General features: G+C 43.8%; 1 long non-coding RNA gene across 6 annotated transcripts in view; it reads right to left on the bottom strand.

The window, feature by feature from the left end:
* Positions 1–300: 300 nt before the first annotated feature.
* LOC114584893 (uncharacterized) overlaps positions 301–17,771 on the bottom strand; it is a 63,202-nt gene continuing 45,731 nt past the window's right edge. For 2 of the 6 annotated variants that reach the window (XR_013390675.1, XR_013390680.1), the window contains one exon: positions 301–904. This is a non-coding gene — a long non-coding RNA (uncharacterized LOC114584893). The other 4 variants (XR_013390677.1, XR_013390678.1, XR_013390676.1 and 1 more) reach the window with 4 other exon arrangements.

Here is a 17,771-nt window from a genome sequence, read left to right as displayed (position 1 = left end):
GTGATGATGATAAAAATATTACTGTGTGAATTCAACTCTAAATTAACTAGTGACCAGCTTTCATTTTAATGGATTTTCCTCCTTCTCTTAGTTGTGGTTGGAGAAAAGCAATGGGTGGGGGACCAACAACCCTGGGTCTAAACTAGACTAAATGCCTCCGTGAAACAAAGTATCGGTTAAGCTTTTCAGCAAAGCACTGAAACGTTCAAAGAGCAAAATTCTTTTGACATCCGTGCAATCCCATTGACTTCAATGAAGCAAGAAACAAACATACACACAGAGAAGAGATTTCAGTCTGTGTTGTTGTCAACGTTCTTTATTTAGTGAATAATGTACAGAAGCCAATTTTTAAAAATATATACTTTTTTAGTATTGTTGTGCTTCATAGACTTAAGAAAACACCGAGTTCCATGTTCTCTTTAAAGTGTTCTGGCAATGCATAGTGGGGCTTAAATGGGATCAGGCTTTCTCGTGATGGCGCACAGTAGGTTGGCTAATAGCTTAGTTCCACTCCACAATTTCAAAGGCCTCTGTCAACTCTTTTTTTCCAAGAGAAACTTCCTCGCTTTATTTTTAGAAAACATTGATCAAAGTGCTTTTGAAGACAATATTTCTCAATTCATCAAGAGGAAGAAAGAGTCAAAGAGAAAATAAAATGTGGACCGTTAGCAATAGGAACTTAAATAAGACATCACAAAAGGGTTGCCTGGTTGGATCAGTTGGAGGTCTTAATGGGCCAGTGTTGGGCTGGAAGGCAGCTGTGCCTGGTGTCCATTGGGACTGGTAAGGTGGAAGACAGGAAGCCCAAGGTGGTGCCAAGGCCAATGACAGGCAGAGCCAAGTGAGGCTATCTTTGTCCCCATCCTTCTTCCTGCTGAGTTCTACAAGGAAGACAACATTGAGACTAAGGGGGGAAAGAAAGTTGACACTTAGCATCACACTCTGGACTGGTTGTAAATAAGAAGGGAGGAAGATTGGGGTTGGTTGAGGTTTAGGGGGCAACCCTATAGTTTCCCTAATAGTGCTCCCCAAATGAGGGGGCCACAGGAGGAAAATGCATTAATGAGGGTTCACAGCAAGAGTCTAGTGGGCCACAGAGGGAAGTGAGAAGTGAAGGGGGGGGGGGGAATCCTGATTGGCTGGCTATCCACTTGGCCAATCACAAGTGGGTAAGGGGGCAGCCCACCAGGGACTAGAGCTCCTTTTTGCCATGTGCATTTTGTTGGAGCAGTCCTGGTTTGTTTCTGGTGGTAGAGGGTGATCGCTGAGGCTCCCATTTTGACCAGTAGAGCCTGTGATCCAGAACCCACAGGTCAGATAAGTGCAGTGGTGAAGTGGCAATGGGGAGGGCTGGGCGAGCTACAGTTGCTTGTTGCTGCCGCCAGTGCTGGGCCCATTGGCAACCTGAGCCTGACTCTGCAAGGTGCAGGGTGCGATCCACCCCAGCACCTAGTGGATCAGGGCCTTTGGATGTTGCTGAGGGGCACAAGGCCTGTCGGCAGTGATGGCCCAGCTATTTTGTTTCTTTGCTAGCTACTATAGCTGGTAAAGGGCCAATCTGCTCCCTGAAAAGGTACATAATCCTGTTGAAAAATACTTCAATTATTCATTAATTTCCTGTATCCAAATCCATCACAACTGGAAAGGGATGCAAAATTTGGATTTGTGTTGTTTTTTTCCCTAGCAAAGCACTCCCTGCTTCACGTATAGCCTTCTCTCCTTTCACCGCCACTCTTCTCATTCAACGCCTCTTCTATCTTCCCTGTCCACCCAACTTCTTTGCCTCATGCTTATCAAAAGAAATTTCTCTAAAGAGTCCATTTGCTATCTTACTTCCGAATCATGCCATTGTCAGCATTAAACCAACAAAGCTCAATAGGTTACAATATAATCCATTTATAGTGGGGCATTATCATGCAAATAATTCAAGGTGTCTAACAATCAACTAAAAGGGGGATGGATGGATAACACCTCCCCCCCATTGGAACCACATAGAAAAGAAACCTTGAAATTTACTTTTCAAATCAGTAATGCAGCTTTTCTGCTCTTTTGAGACACGGAGATGGTTGTGGGTTGAGGATCCACAGAAGTAACACCCTCTAGCAATGCTATGGTAGCTGGACAGGGATGGGGGGAGGAATTGGATTCCATTTGCATTGAAAGGTGAAAATTCATATTTTCCCCAAAGAATACACAAACTGAAAAACAGTTACCCTCAAAATGCACAGTCCTCTAGATCGTGCAATGCAGTTCTCCAGCTACGTTATGTGCACAAAAATCCATATAGAGAAAAGTGTGCGTAAAATGCATATATTAGTGAAAAGGGCCTGCAAAAATGAAACATATTAAGTCAAAATTGCTGTGCAAAAATGTATGTATTATGAAACTTTGCATGAAAATATATATACCTTATGAGAAACATATACCAATTTTAATTTTTTAAAAAAATCATAAAGTGATGTGCAAGTGTGGAGAAATGAACCTAAGACTGGAAAAAAATGAGAAACTGAGGACCCATTCACAGCATACATTTAAAGCACTATAGCACCACTTTAAACAGCAAAGGCTTGCCCCAGAGAATCCTGGGTACCATGGTCGGTTAAAGGTGCTAGGAATTGTTAGGAGATCCCTATTCCCCTCACAGAGCCACAATTCCAATAGTTCCCTTTAAATATGGATTGATTGTTAAGCCACTCTGAGCACTGTTGCTCTGTGAGAGGACTAGGGGTCACCTAACAACTTTCAGCACCCTTAGCAAACTACAGTTCCCAGAATGTGGACTCAGTCATATGAGCTTTTAATTGCAGTCTGATCCAGTTCTATGACAGAAACTAAAATTGGCATCTTTACCCAACCTTAAGCATCTTTTAAAGCAAGGAGCTCCTGAGGCAAAGGACAAAATGGTGACCTCCTAATTTCAGATGAAGAAGCTGATTGGTCTGGCCACTGAATCTTACTTCGGTGCAGTCGAGTGCAGCGAGGCAGTTTAGTGAGTATATAACAGGCTGTGGTGCACACAGCTTTGGTCTCCAACAGAAAGTGTTTCCTAGGAGGCTCAGGAGGATCAGGTGTAGTGAACATTGCCACCCGAGGCAATTGCTTCACTCTGCCTAATGATAGGCCCGGCCCTGTTAGGACACATTCCCAGCCAACCTGATTAGCTGGACTTTTATATAGGGGGTAACCAGAATATGCAGTAATAATGGGATATTAAAAGGAACCAAGGAAGCAGTGGGAAGGGAAGTTGACATTCAATGTATTGTTTAATTGGCTAATGTATAAATGTGGAAAATGTGTAATAGAAAATTTTAATAAAAAATGATTTTTTAAAAAATAATAATGATTAGCCGGACTTTTAATACTCAAGCTTAAACCAGAAAAGAAAGTGGGAATGTTTTGACCCTTTTTAGATTGGATAAAATTTGATTGTGTTTTGATGGGGGTGGCTGGCTTGACTGCTTTTCTTCTACACACATACGCATACACAGCATCAAACCCACGAGCTGAAGGAAAGCATATCTATAAACAAGAAAAGCTAATTTTACAAGCTAGATGGGTCCGTGTGTATCTCACCTGCCTCCCCCACCCCCATCTGAATCCCGTCTTCCTTGCTGAGCTGCAACTTGGAGAGAGGGGTTTTTTTACGGCGGAGTTGTAAAAACCTGGAAAACAGGAGAGTTTATGGTGGAACCACTAGCAGACCTTTAACTATAGCAGTATTCATGGTTACCACTACAAGGAAGGTATTATGTTGGGAGGGTAGTAAAGTTAAACCTGCCCTCGGGGCATTCTGAAATGTTAACGGCTCGTGCATACACTTAGGTTTTCAGAGCACAGGTGTGTGTCGTGGAAGAGGAGGGTGCCTAGAACAAAGCCGCCACCAGATTATTTTTTTGTTGTGTTGTGTTTTTAATGTTTTGCTCTGCGCTGGTGGAAACATTTCTCTACTTGTGAACAACTACATTTGATTAAAAGCTGTCAGATTTATCTACTTAGGAAGAGGGAAGAAATATGTGCTTCCCCCTAGAAAGGAAATCAATGTGTCTCTTTGATAGATGCCGACTTGGAAAGCAGGGTGAGTGTCCCTTTAAATGGCCAAGGAAGCGAGCTGGCCAGACACTACCATTAGCCAGGGACATAATTGTAGTGGAGGAAAGCTGGTCTTTATATCGCATAATCCATGTTTACAGAATTGCTTTCTGAGGGCAAGGCAACGAGACTATTCCAAAGGAAGGAATTGGTGATGGGAGGAGGCAGGATAGAGGGACCAATCGGGGAGGTGCATGTGCAGAATGAACCTTCTGAGGAAAACTTCCTATTGGCTGATCCATGTTCCATTAGGGCCTTCCCATAGGGGATGGATTGTTCAGCGGCCTGTAATTTACTGATCTAACCAGTAAAACTAGAGTTCTTGTATGTAGAGTTCATCAATGTACCAGCAACCAGTAAACTCTGCCTTGCTCCATAATTCCATTGATCAGTTTTTAGCGGGAGGGGTTATCAAATCCACAGGCTGCCTTGCATCTCCCATACCCACCCAGTTTCCTCTGTACCAATATACCCATGTATGATGTACTGATCGTTGGCACCTTGACCCAATCTAGAAAAGAATTACAAAATCTTTTGAAATAAAGAATCCTGTAATAATGTCAGGGCCTTATTTAATTCGATGGCTTTTGTCTTCTAGGGCACAGTGCTACAACACCCCCTCCCCACCTCCCAAATCCTCTGTTCCATCATGAGGACTTGAAACTTACTTGAGGAGAGCTATCACTACAAATTTGAACATGGCTGCACCAGTTAATTTAAATGACGTGACAGAAAGGCTCAGCAACCTTCCAGAAAGTGAAAAAGTTATCAAGTATCTCCATTTGTATTAACAGCCTGCGCATCTCTTTATGCAGAATGCAGCAGCTAGACTGGTGGCCTCCGAGTGGCCGCCGAGACCACATAACACTGGTCCTGCAAGACCTACATTGACTCGCAGTACATTTCTGAGCACAATTCAAAGCGTGGGTGCTGACCTTTAAAGCCCTAAATGGCGTCTCCACCCCCATCATTCAGCCTGGACACAGAGGTCCGGCTCCAGCTGTCTTCTGGCAGTTCCCTCCCTGCAAGAAGTAAGGTTACAGGGAAGCAGGCAGAGGGCCTTCTCGGTAGTGGCACCCGCCCTATGGAACTCAGATCAGATGTCAAGAAAATAAACAACTATCTGACTTTTAGAAGACATCTGAAGGCAGCCCTGTTTAGGGAAGTTTTTAATGTTTGATGTTTTATCGTATTTTTAATATTCTGTTGGGAGCTTCCCAGAGTGGCTGGGGAAACCCAGCCAGATGGGTGGGATATAAATAAATTATTATTATTATTATTATTATTATTATTATTATTATTATTATCATGCAGTGACAAGCACAGCTGTCCTACCACATTTATGCCCTCACTGCCCGTTGCCCCTGATGCCACACATATTACACACTGAAATACTTTTCTTCTTCTTTCGCTTGCGCACCATCACAGATAGTGTCGGCTTTTTGATTAGAAGAAGGTACAAGCAATCTTATTTATGAGAATTAATCTCTCCGACATCATAAAAGCCACGAATGCACTATATGTTTTATAATGAAATTGGGCTTTAAAAAAGAAAAAAAGAAAAGAAACTTTCTAGCCCCAGCTCAGGAAGTCAACATTGTGTTAACATTTCTTGCAATACATAAATGGTGCCAAAACCTATTACAGTTGTAGTAAATTTTGATTACTGGAGTTGTTTGTGACTTTATGTCTAGAAGATAAAGATAATATTGAGAATCGCCTCCTTCTTTTTCATATATAAATTACTTCCATAAAATACTATGTTTTGAAAACAGAGAGAGAGAGAGAGATGGTTTTATTGCTAGGCTGGAGTAGACTTGACAGTAAAGTTGCAATCCTTGGAGGAAGCCCAGCTGAACACAGACAGGTTTACTTCTGAGTAAACATGCATAGAATTGCATTTTAATGCTACAGTCCTAAGCACACTTAATGTGACTAAGCTCTACTGAACCAACAATCCTGAGTAAACATGCATAGGAGGAGTGTACTATGAATGTGTCAAAATGAGCAACTACAAATCTTTTCTCCCCTCCAGATCATCTAGCTCAGCCTTCACCAACCAGGTGTCTTCTGTAAGTTTTTTATTCCATCAGTGCCAACCAGCATGATGGGAGCTGTAGTCCAAAGCATCTAGAAGGCACTAGGATGGGGAAGGCTCATCTAGTACGATTTGCCACATGCTTGTCACGTTTCTCCAACTCTGCTCCAAGTCACTAGCTGGTGGGTGCAGGGTGGGTGGCATGAGAAGGGGCAGAGACAGAGAAATAAGGGTCACTGTGACCAGGATCCATGCATAATCATGAAGTGATCACAATCCTCAGCAGGCTTTTTAAAAGGACTAACCAAATTCAGGAAGGATAAGCTCTCCCAGTGGCTCTTCGCTAAACTGAACCGACATGAGCCTATACTACCAAGGAGCACATTAGGCACAAACATCCAGTGTCAGCGTGTGGCTCTTCGCATTTGTCAAACATTCTATTATTATGGGAGCCCAGATCTCTGGAGCCATGTGGTAAAAGGTAAAGGTACCCCCTGACCGTTAGGTCCAGTTGCGGACGACGCTGGGGTTGCGCGTTCATCTCGCTCTATAGGCCAAGGGAGCCGGCGTTTGTCCGCAAACAGCTTCTGGGTCATGTGGCCAGCATGACCAAGCCGCTTCTGGCAAACCAGAGCAGCGCACGGAAACACTGTTTACCTTCCCACCGGAGTGGTACCTATTTATCTACTTGCACTTTGACGTGCTTTCAAACTGCTAGGTTGGCAGGAGCTGGGACCAAACAATGGGAGCTCACCCCGTCGCGAGGATTCGAAGCGCCGACCTTCCGATTGGCAAGCCCTTGGCTCTGTGGTTTAAACCACAGCACCACCCATGCTGAAAAGGTTAAATAAAGAATAAAAGATACAGCATAATAAAGAATAAGAGCTATTGTTGCACATGGTGTAAATAACAAATAAATAAGGTCTCTGCAAGTAATCAGTTGAGGCCTCCAGCAAGAGAAATTTGTCCCTTCCCTGGGTGGGAAAGAGAGAGGAGAAAAAGTGCTGGGGAGAGGGAGGGTGGAGGGAGACTAGGTTAGCAAAAAGAGAAAAGAAAAATGGTACGTTTAGCTCTGGCTCCATTTTTTGCTTCCTGCTCTTACCAATAGATTACCTCTGAGGGAATGCAGCTCTCAATAGAAATTTCCCCCTCCCTTGCCCATGATTTAAGTCAGGAGCCTGGAGTGGAGACTTTCTGCATGCCAAACATATGTTCTGCCTTTGGGATATGGCCCCTTCCTAATTTTGGCACCCTGGAAGAGCTACCTAGATCACCTATATATGTTTGAGCCATTGTGGGTACTTTTAGGAATTGCTCCTCTGTGCAATGTCAGGAGGTCATTCTAGGCTAGGAGGGTTTAATAAATAACTATGGCGCTGTGCTGCTCTCTGCAAATGTTCAGAATTCTCCCTCCCTGCACCCTCCCTGGAAACTTGTTCACAGTTTCCAAAAACATGGGATTCTTGAAGCTGGCAATGAATGGCAAACTAAGTTGGTCCTCAGAAGTTTCCTGATGTGCTGCAAGAATCTGCATCCGTCCTCAATTGTTCCAGATTTTCCGTATATCTGGAAAGCACGACAACAGCATTTCTGCAGGATGGCGGGGTGGGGGAATAAAAGGAAGATTGATAAAGCAAAGCAATTGGGGTTATTTCCTATGCATGAAATTGATTAAATGCTTCACTAAATGGCTTATAAATTTGCCTCTCATATTTCTGTCACCCACTGAAAAAGATTACAGTGAGCCCGTCGATGACCGTGTTGTATACAATACCAAATTACAAAGGGTTGTAAAAACTAATGTTTTGTTTAAAGTTTTGAGCAGGACCATATGCCTTCAGTGACCTTGAGTAAGCTATTCTAATTCAAAACATTTTATCCACAAAAACTGGATAAAAGGGAGGGGGGTGAAAAACAGAAGAGTGCAGAATCCATCTGCATAATAAACCCCAAACCCGTGTGGTTTAGTCACTGCGTAGAACTTTGCCGAACTTCTACAGAGGAAGGAATGTTGGGCATTTACACGTTCATCGCATATCATGGAGACAGCACTTGAGAGCTATGTGGAAGGGCCATAGTTCAGTGGCAGAGTATCTGCTGTGCGTGAAGGTCCTCGCAACTCAGGTAGAGCTGGGAGTGTCCCCATAAAAAGCTTCCTATCTGCCCAAATTTTCTGCAAGGAAGGACCATCCCTTCCAGCCCATCTTTCAACTCAGTTCAAAGTGAGATACCCCACCTGGAGCACTGTGTCCAATTCTGGGCACCACAGTTTAAGAAAGGTGGTGGTGCTGGTCATGGACAAGCTGGAACGTGTGCAGAGGAGGGCAACCAACATGGACAAGGGTCTGGAAACCAAGCCTTATGAGGAATGGTTGAGGGAATTGGGTATCTTTGACCTAGAGAAAACCTAGAGGTGATACGATAGGCATCTTATATCTGAAGGGCTGTCACAAGGGCTTCTTTCCTGTTACTCAAGAGGGTAGGATTATTATTATTATTATTATTATTATTATTATTATTATTATTATTTGTTTATACCCCACCCATCTGTCTGGGTTTCCCCAGGCCAGAACCAACGATAAGAAGGAGACTCTGAGTAAACATTAGGAAGAACCTTTTGGTGGCAAGAGCTGTTCAACAGTGGAATGGACTACCTTGGAAGGTGACAGACACTCCTTCATTGGAGGTTTTTAAACAGAGGTTTAATGGCCATCTGTCAGGGATTCTTTAGCTGTGGTTACTGCATTGCAAGACGTTTGACTAGATGACCTTGGTGTTTCTTCCAACTCTACAATTCTATTGCTCTACATTAAGGATTGTCTCTTCCTATGTGTACTTACCTGGACCTCATCCTCCAAAGCCCTTCTTGGGTGCACCCAGCAAGCAAAGTGTGAGGGGTAACTATTGGAGAAAGCCCTTTCAGTGTTGGCTCCCTGGCTGTGAAATATTCTCCCTGGCACCCACTTTGTGGTCTTTTCAGTACCAGGTTGAATACCTGTTGTTTTGTTTATTTCTCAGGGTCTTTTAAACTCTTCATCTTCCAAACATTGTTTAATGCAGGTCTTGGTGTTGCTGAATTAACTCACCATGAGTGCCTAGGCTCCATATTTGCCTGTTCCTTTGAGGGTGGAGCCTCAAAGTTACTTTATATCAGAGAAGGGGACCCTCAGGCTCTGAGGCCAAATGGAGTCCCTGAAAGCCTTTATATCTGACCATAGGAACTCCCTATAGCTCCTTTCCACAGGCCACACTCCTCATTAGGGATGGGGGAGAAAATCAATTCAGTTTGCATTTAAAGGAGAAACTACCAAATGCATTGAAACAAAATGCAATACCGAAACACAGCCATCCTGCACTATTCAAAGTTCGCTGAATTTTGCAAGGCAGATCTCCAACCATGTGCATAAATGGGGGGGGGGGGGAGAGATTGCTTGCAGAAATGTGTCTGTAAGTCAAAAGTGCATACAAAATCTGAAGGTTAGGGAAAATTCTCTCTAAAATGCTGACAAATTTTCATTTTCATGAGGAGAGAGAGAGTCTCCCAGAAAATGGCCACCATAGACCCATGGCAACAGGTGCCCATAGAGACTGTTGGAGTGGGAGGCAGGGAGCCCAAAAGTAGGTGGAGCCAGAGCTGATGACAGGCAGAGCCAACTAATTCTAGTTTTGTCCCCATCCTCCTGCCTGCTGAGTTCTACAAGAGACAATACTAAGACAGAGGAGGAACCTGTCAGACAGCGCTATCCTCTGTCCTGGTTGTAAGTAGGAAGGCAGGCAGGTGGGGGCGGAGCTGAGAACAAGCTTAGGTTAGTGGGCAGTGCCCCATTTGCTATAATGGGCCATCCTCTACTGTCAGGAGGGTCTTGTTCCACAAGTGGGAGTGGTACTGCCTTTTCCCAATGTTGCTTTTAGCTGCTTTTCCTGCATCCAGATCTGTTGCCTGACTCTATCCCTAAGGCAGAGAAAGAGAGTGCCTTTTGCTAGGGGTAGACCAGGTACATCTATTCTACTGTTCTCCTCTGCATATGCTCTGTGTCTGGGAAGGAGGGCAGTGTCCCAAGATAAGGCCAGGTGCTTCTTCTTCAGGGGTCAGTTTCAGACACTTCCACCCACAACGATCTGGCCCCCAGGTATCTAATACAATATCCTTTTAAGTCCCATTTTATATATGCCCTATATAGTGTCAATACTAGAAGATGGCTTTTTCCAATTACCACATTCCTGTTCACGCTTGCACTTGGTGACTGTTCTGGCCAGCCCCGTGACCACTGCATGGAATAATGTGGAGGGGTTTTTAACAGAAACTGCTTTTAGATGCTTTTAATTGCAATAGTTTTTTGAATGTTTTGAATGTTTTAGAATGTTTTTGCTTTTTTGTTGTTTTTAACTTGTGTTTCTGTTTGCTGCTCTGGGCTCTCTGTGGAGGAAGAGCCGGGTATTAAATAAATAAATGAGATCTACACGGGACAGGAGGTCTTTCAGAGTCCTTTGACATTAAGCAGGCAGTCTCACTAAGTGGTTTTAGATGCAAGCCAACCCAGAACATATAATTCGGTTACCTATCTTGGTTCTAAAAGTTTTACTGATTTTATCTGTGCTTTAATTATAATTGTCTTACTTATATTTGTTTTTTTAATAGTTTTGTGGCTTTTAGCTGTGTCTTATCTGCAGTTTTATTGTGTACACAGCTTAGAGAGCTGTTTGATTAGGGAGTTTATAAATCTTTCTAGATCAGAATAAATAAATAAAGCATAGCCTGTTACATGCACAAACAAAAAAAAATCAGATGTGGTCCAAAGGGGCCCAGATTCTTCATTCAAATAAGCAATGTGTAGATCTAACACAGTACAGAAAATAACCCCCCACTTCAACCAATAACATCCATAAGTCTTAAGAACATGTGCAGCTGAAGGTAACATGATACCCATCACGAATCAGGACTAAATTCTCTCCCCCGCCTCCTTAGAAGAATTCCACATTTGCTGTCCATATTCCAGCAGGCTCTTGGGTTCAGGAACAGAAAGGGGGATTCTCTTCCTCCCTCCCCCACCCCCAGTGACTACTTTTGTTTTCTTTGAGATGGAGCTGTAAGCAGGAGAATTTAAGAGATGCCAGTCATCAGGATGTGACACCGACTCAACGACTTCAAGTGTTTTAACTGACATAATTAATATTTTTAAGGGAGCCACTGACATCATAAGCTCTGTACACAGTCTTTACCTTTTCAACAGGCACAGTTAATGCTCTGTGACAAAGTATATTATTTCTTGCCTGTAATCCATTCATGAAAAGGTCAATCTCTTACCATTATTTTGTCAACGGAGAAGTGTTACCTTTAGGCAACAAGTTAATTTTCAAATTAAAGAAGAAGGAATTCTTAAACTGTTGGGTTTTTTTTTTTAAAAAAAAGCAACAACCCACAACCCTGCTTGTTATTTAATGAACAGTCCTAGGTTGGTGCAGGATTTATGTTTAAGGAAAGCATGTGTTAGGAATATGCAAGAGAAATACACTTTTAAATGCTCAGACGATTTTTTAAAAATCTATGGGTGTGGGGAGAAAGCCTTTGAAGAAGTCTCTTAGCTCTAAAGCAAACAGCCTTTATTTAAAATTCCTACTGAGCCGCCCGCCCCCTGTCCCACCTCCCACCCCAAGTTCTTTGATTATTCAGACCTTGGCCAAACTGATATTATTACTAGTTTTAGTTGTTTTACTTTTATTTATATCAAAGGTGAGGAACATTTTTCAGCCTAGGGGCCACATCCCCTTGCTGATAATCTTTCAGGAGCCACATATCAGTGGTGTGCAGAATAAAAGGCAAAAGTGGGTGGGGCAGAGGAAAAGTGACAATTGTGACTCTTACCTTTGTATAGTAGGATACACACACATATTCCCACCTTCATCCAGGTAGAACTGGGATATGTCTGGGAAGGACCCCAAGAGAGAAACAGACAGACCTGGAGAGCCATTTTTGACCCCCTGGGGCTGAGGTTTACCAACTCTGGTTTATACAACTAACACAGCCCTAACCTAACAATGACTCCCTTAAACCAGTAACCTCTATAAGTCTGAAGAACATGTGCAGCAGGAAGTAACATGACACCCAATGTCATGAGTCAACATGCATTGGTTTTGTTCATTTCCAATCAACAGGGGTGTCAGAAACAAAATTCCCTTAGTTTCACCTAGACAGAGAGTGAGATCATAGGCTTACCTTATAGCCTGGTAATTTTGAGGGGGGGGGGCGTCTCCCCAAGAGCGTTTGCCAACAGTGCATGTATGATGGCCACACTTTATTACAAATCTCTGTGTACAGCCATAAGGGCTATAAAATTGACCAGGAGGGAGGGAGGCGCTAAATTCTGCAGCATCAATCTTTGTGCAATGTGATAGAACACAGGAAACAATATTTCAGAATCTACAAACCAAGTCTCATGATACGGACATATGTCTGCGTAGCCAATACTGAGCTAAATGGAACAATGGTCTTGACTTGGTAAGAGGCAACTTCCTAAATTACTAGGTTTATTTTATTTGTTCAAATATTTATCAACTGCATTTTCTTAGGAAATACAAGAAGGCAGTGTATTAAAAAAATTCCACAAAACCGCAATAAAATCAGTAAGAACTGGTTGGTAAAGAAAAGAAGAAAAACTGGTTGGTAAAGAAAAGATCATGGGTCAAAGGCCAGTCTGAAAAAATACAGATTTTTAAAGAAAGCAGGGATGACTCCTGCCAGCTTTCTATTGACAAGGAGTTCCAAAGGCACACTAAATGCTCAGCTCTTGGTAAAGGTCAACTAACCCTCAGGGACATGGAGGACTGCCCAAAGTGCTCCTTCAGAGAGTCTCAACGATTGCGGTGGAGCATAAAGAATCAGATGGTCCTTAAACTAATTTGGTCCTAAGTTGTTCAGGGTTCTGTGAATTAACACAGCAACCTTGAGCCTGCCCTGGTTCCTAATCCCCAAGAGTTGCAGCTATATTCAGACTTGGACACCACAAGTTACACAGTGCTGGATCAACACCCATCACTTCCGGGCAATGCCATGTCCGTCATTTCCCCTTGCTGCCACTGTGACCTGTAGGATTAGACATTCATCCAGGTGCTTGAAGAGTTAAGCCCTCCTCTTGCGGCGAGCTGGACCGCCCCAGATCCCACGTTCAAAGTGCCCCAGAAGCCTTGCGCCATCTTCATCCAATAACTTGTCTTGTAATTGCTTTACTGATTGCTCATGTCATCGTGTTTTAGTATATATAGCTCACCCCTCCTCGCCCTCCCCTTGTGCTCTCACACAGCCGCCAACAAGCCAGGGGAGCCATTCTTTATTCATTGTAACTCCCCAACTGCCCTGTGTCAGGTTGCGCTCCAGGCCCCTCTGATAAACATCAGCAGATGATTGGACACACACATTCTTAACATGGCTGACCCATGGCATCTTAGGAGGCAACAGGGAACCTGTCATTATGTGTACAATGCTCTTCTTTCTTTCTAGCCTTATCTTTCCGCAGATGAGGCCGAGATTCTTATTAACTCATTAATGACTGAAGATGTCAGTAAAGACAGCGGTGGCAGAGAAGGCAAAGAGGGCTTGCCTTGCTTATTTTAAGTCGGGTTGTAATTAGCAAAGTGTTAACTTCTCTCAGATTGGACAGCTGAAATCATTTGAATTTATTTTTTTTAAACAGCAGCTTGCAAGGACCCAGCGTGGAGCAAACAGGGATATAGTTTGCCTGCTCCATCCTGTTTGTTAAGGAAAAGGGGGAAACAAAATATGCAAGGGGAGATTGCAACCTTTTTTAGGGGGTGAGGAAAGAGAGAACACTAGCATATCAAGCTGTGCATAGCTGGCTGGCAAGTTTTACCAGCAGGATACCGAGACTAAATTCTTTCTTTATCTTACTGTCCCAGGAATCTAAAATCTTACATAACATTCTATAGCAAATTGTTTGCTCTAAACCTCTTCCGTATGCTTCCAAGTCTGAAGCTGGAATGTCCCATGGACAGTTTCTTGTTTACTTCCTCTCTCTTCTTCTTCTTATTTATGTGTTTAGTTTTCTTTCCTCTGATCAACACCTTGGAGTTGCCAATGGAGCAACCCTGGAGAAAAGTGGTAGGACTGCCATCTTAAAGCTGCCATTTCATCAATTATTACTACTCGCCATAGATCCTATTAGGCTGCAATCCTAACCACTGGCCAGCACTGGCAGGGCTTTGATGGCAAATGCCATAATTTCACTATGCACTATATCAAGAAGTCCTTTTTGTCAGGCCTGAATTTCGGACCATCCAACTTTACTGTTGGATTCTAGTGCTCTTCCCTCAGTGTTCTTTCATTCTTCAGAATGACGCTGGGCACCAATCCTCAGTGGCTGACTCACCTCCTTTCACTCTGATTGGCTCCAATCAGCACAGAGGGTGAGAAGACTAATTCTCAGTCGCTAAAGCCCTCTCCTTTCATGCTGATTGGGCAGCTCTAGCATGCTTGAGACCAGGACCCTGCTGCAGAAATAGTAATGGATCTTTGGCCCACCCTGCCACAACTCCAGACAAGCACACCTCTCTTCCTGACCCAGAGACCACCTGTTCCATGAGTTCTACCATTGCGGAAGCATCTTGCTGACCTTGCATGTATTTTTATATAAGCATTCACTGTTTAAAGAGAACTAGGAGCCCATAATCAAGTCAACGGAGGGAGAATTCTGATGTCAACGTGAAGAAAGGTACAGAAGCTACTGGAAGATACAGTAAAGAAGCCCATGACAAGTCATGATAAATGGGTCGTTATAAAATTCATGTTTAGGCCGCACCGGTCTGGGGATAATGCCATTCGTCATGGCAACACAAGGGCACTAATGAGCCCTCATTGCATATTCATGGCTGTGGAGTCTGTGTGTGTGTGTGTGACTCTCTGTCCCCCCCTCCCCATCCTAAACCAATGCCTAGTAAATATCCTCTACCTCTAAGCTGAAACTCGGCGTTGACTCTCTCTTATTTGTGATGTTGCAGCAATTATACTGTAAAAGTGCTGCCCAAGATTGATTGCTTGGATCTGTGGTTCAATTGTAAATTAGAAATACACATCCTCCCTGGGGATCCACAGCCCCCTATTTGTGATTAAGAAAAAAGCCCCATAATAGACTAATAGCCAAAGTTCCCTCTCTTTTACTTTCAGGCAATTAGCTTGATGAAATGGCCTCTTTCTGTGCGCGCTAGAAGTGTAAACCGATATCATAATGAAGTATATGATGTTTATTCTATTATTTTCACCTTCTTGTGTATGGGGAATGAGGCGATGGTGGGGGGGGGACAGGGAGAGAGAATGCATAAGTAATGGGCTGCTTTGTGTGGTGACTTTACTAAGAGTAAAGCGAAGATCTTCCTGAAAGAGGCGGGGAGCCTTGCTGTGGGTCTTTAAATTAAGCCAGTGAGGGTGTAGGTTTCCACTCAGAGACCCTATGCTCTGCTCCAGGAATCCTGTTTTTATTTTTGGAGGAAAGTGTTGAAGGGAGACCTGGAAGTTGAAAGCACATCCTTCAAAGAACTTTGCATTAGCTAAACTGGCAGTTCTTCCCACATGAGATGGGCCTCCCAGAGACAACCCTAGAGGGGGGAGAAGGGTTCCAGATTTGAGAGGGCCCTGGACAATGCATCATCTGGCAGCGCCCATCATAAGAATGTCAAAAGAGCCTGCTAGATCAGGCCAGTGGTCCATCTAGTCCAACATCCTGTTTTCACAGTGGCCAACCAGATGCCTTTACTTCCTTTACAGATCCACAAGCTGGAACTGAGCATAAGAGCACAGCCGCCATCCCTCCTGTAGTTTCCAGAAACTTGGCTGAGGTTGTCAGTGGGTCTGGTTTGGCTTACCTGGCTCAAAGCAGTGCTGAGTGGCCAGCAATAGGCACATAGGTTCAGGAAATTATAAGGGTGGCTAAATCTAGCCACATAGCACATCTTCCTGGTCGGGGGTGGGGCAATTGAGGAGAAGGCAAGACAAGCCTTGTCAGGGGCCTGACTGCTGGGACCTGGAAATTACCAGAAGATGCTGGTTGCTGGCACCAGCCTTGCTAGGGAGTTCTGAAGAGTGGTGAGATGTGGAGGAGAATCTTCCATTGTCTGCACTGAGCAGACAAGGACAGCAAAGTAAAATGCACATGTCAACTGTTTATTAAGGGTTGTTATGGGTTGTTAGGAGACCCTTATTCCCCACACATAGCTACAGTTTTCAGAGTGGGTTAAAAATCAACCCATCTCCCCTGTGAACTCAGAGAATTGTAGTTCTGTGAGGGGAATAGGCATCTCTAAACAACTCTTAACAAACTACAAATCGCAGGATTCTCTGGGAGAAGCCATGGTTGTTCAGGTGGTATAATAGTGCTTTAAAAGTATGGTGAGGTTCTGACCCTATAAAGGTGTTTTCACATATGAAGTCACCTTTTCACCAGTCTCGAAGTGTTGTTTCACACAGAAGGAAAAGCAAAGAGACTGGCTATTCATAACACAAATAAACATTTTAACCAATGCTGTCTTCATTTTTAAGTTTTGCATTGCAAACTCCACAGAAGCAAGGAGCCTCACTTGTGAAAACTCTCCTTGCCGCGTGCCATATTTTTGTGTGTGCGTGTTTTGTATAAACTTGTACATCATTGTCTTTTTGCCTGACAGTCGCAGCATTTAAAATATGTTGGGGGTGACACCATCCTTTCACCTAGTCCAGACATATATTACACAGAGGATGTTCTCATAAACAAGGCGCTGCAGGCTCTGATCTTATCACTTGCCTCTTCCTTCTTTTCAGCTCCATTCAATGACATGCATTTCTGCTAAACTTTGCTCCAGTTTCTGCTCAGGGGGCAGGAAGGGGGAGGAAATCATGCTAGGAGCAGCAAGCTATGCTGCAAATCAGGACGGGCAAGTCAGGTGCTGGAGGAGGGCAGCAGGGCAGCAGCCTTTGCAATGCAGTTTTCTTGCTGGTCCGAGCTAAATAAATAAATGAGGCCTTTTTGTAGGATATGCGATCTTAGGAAGCAGACATACTATATCTGCCCAGTGTTCCATCTACCTTAAGGACAGGGAACCTCATGACCAGAGACTGAATGTGGCCCTCCAGACCTCTCTCCCTGGCCCCCAAGAATCTCCCCAGGCCACTTCCCTTTCCACCCCAACACTCTTCTTGAGCATTTTTGGCTTGACTGGAATGTGCCACTGAAGTCTAATCATGCCTCTTGCTTGCCTGGACGGAGGGCAGTGTGTGACTGTGTGTGTAGAAATTAACTTGCTGTACAGATATACCAGTAACACCTGCTACTCCCCTCACATTTGTTTCTGGCCCCACCCACCCACCCACCCCCCAGCAAAAAAAGGGGGAAAAGTTTGCCTAGAAGTAAAAATGGCCCCCAGGCTGGGAAAGGTTCTGGATGCTTGATCGAGCTTGATAACAGTAACATTTAGCATCAGTGCAGCACTTCCAAGGCTTCAAAGCACTTCCTATGCATGGTCTTCTTGTAATCCTTGCCTCTTCAGACAGTGATAAGGAACCAGTCACCCTGCAGGAGCATAATTGGGTTAGACTGATGGGAGTTGGAGTCCACTCAATATCTGGAGTCCCACAGGCACCCCACCAATGTCGCATGTAAAGTCT

Source organism: Podarcis muralis, chromosome 14 (assembly GCF_964188315.1).
Source record: "Podarcis muralis chromosome 14, rPodMur119.hap1.1, whole genome shotgun sequence".
Lineage (NCBI taxonomy): Eukaryota > Metazoa > Chordata > Lepidosauria > Squamata > Lacertidae > Podarcis > Podarcis muralis.
The sequence above is the reverse complement of the archived record's forward strand: the minus strand, read 5'-3'. Positions and strand labels throughout refer to the sequence as shown.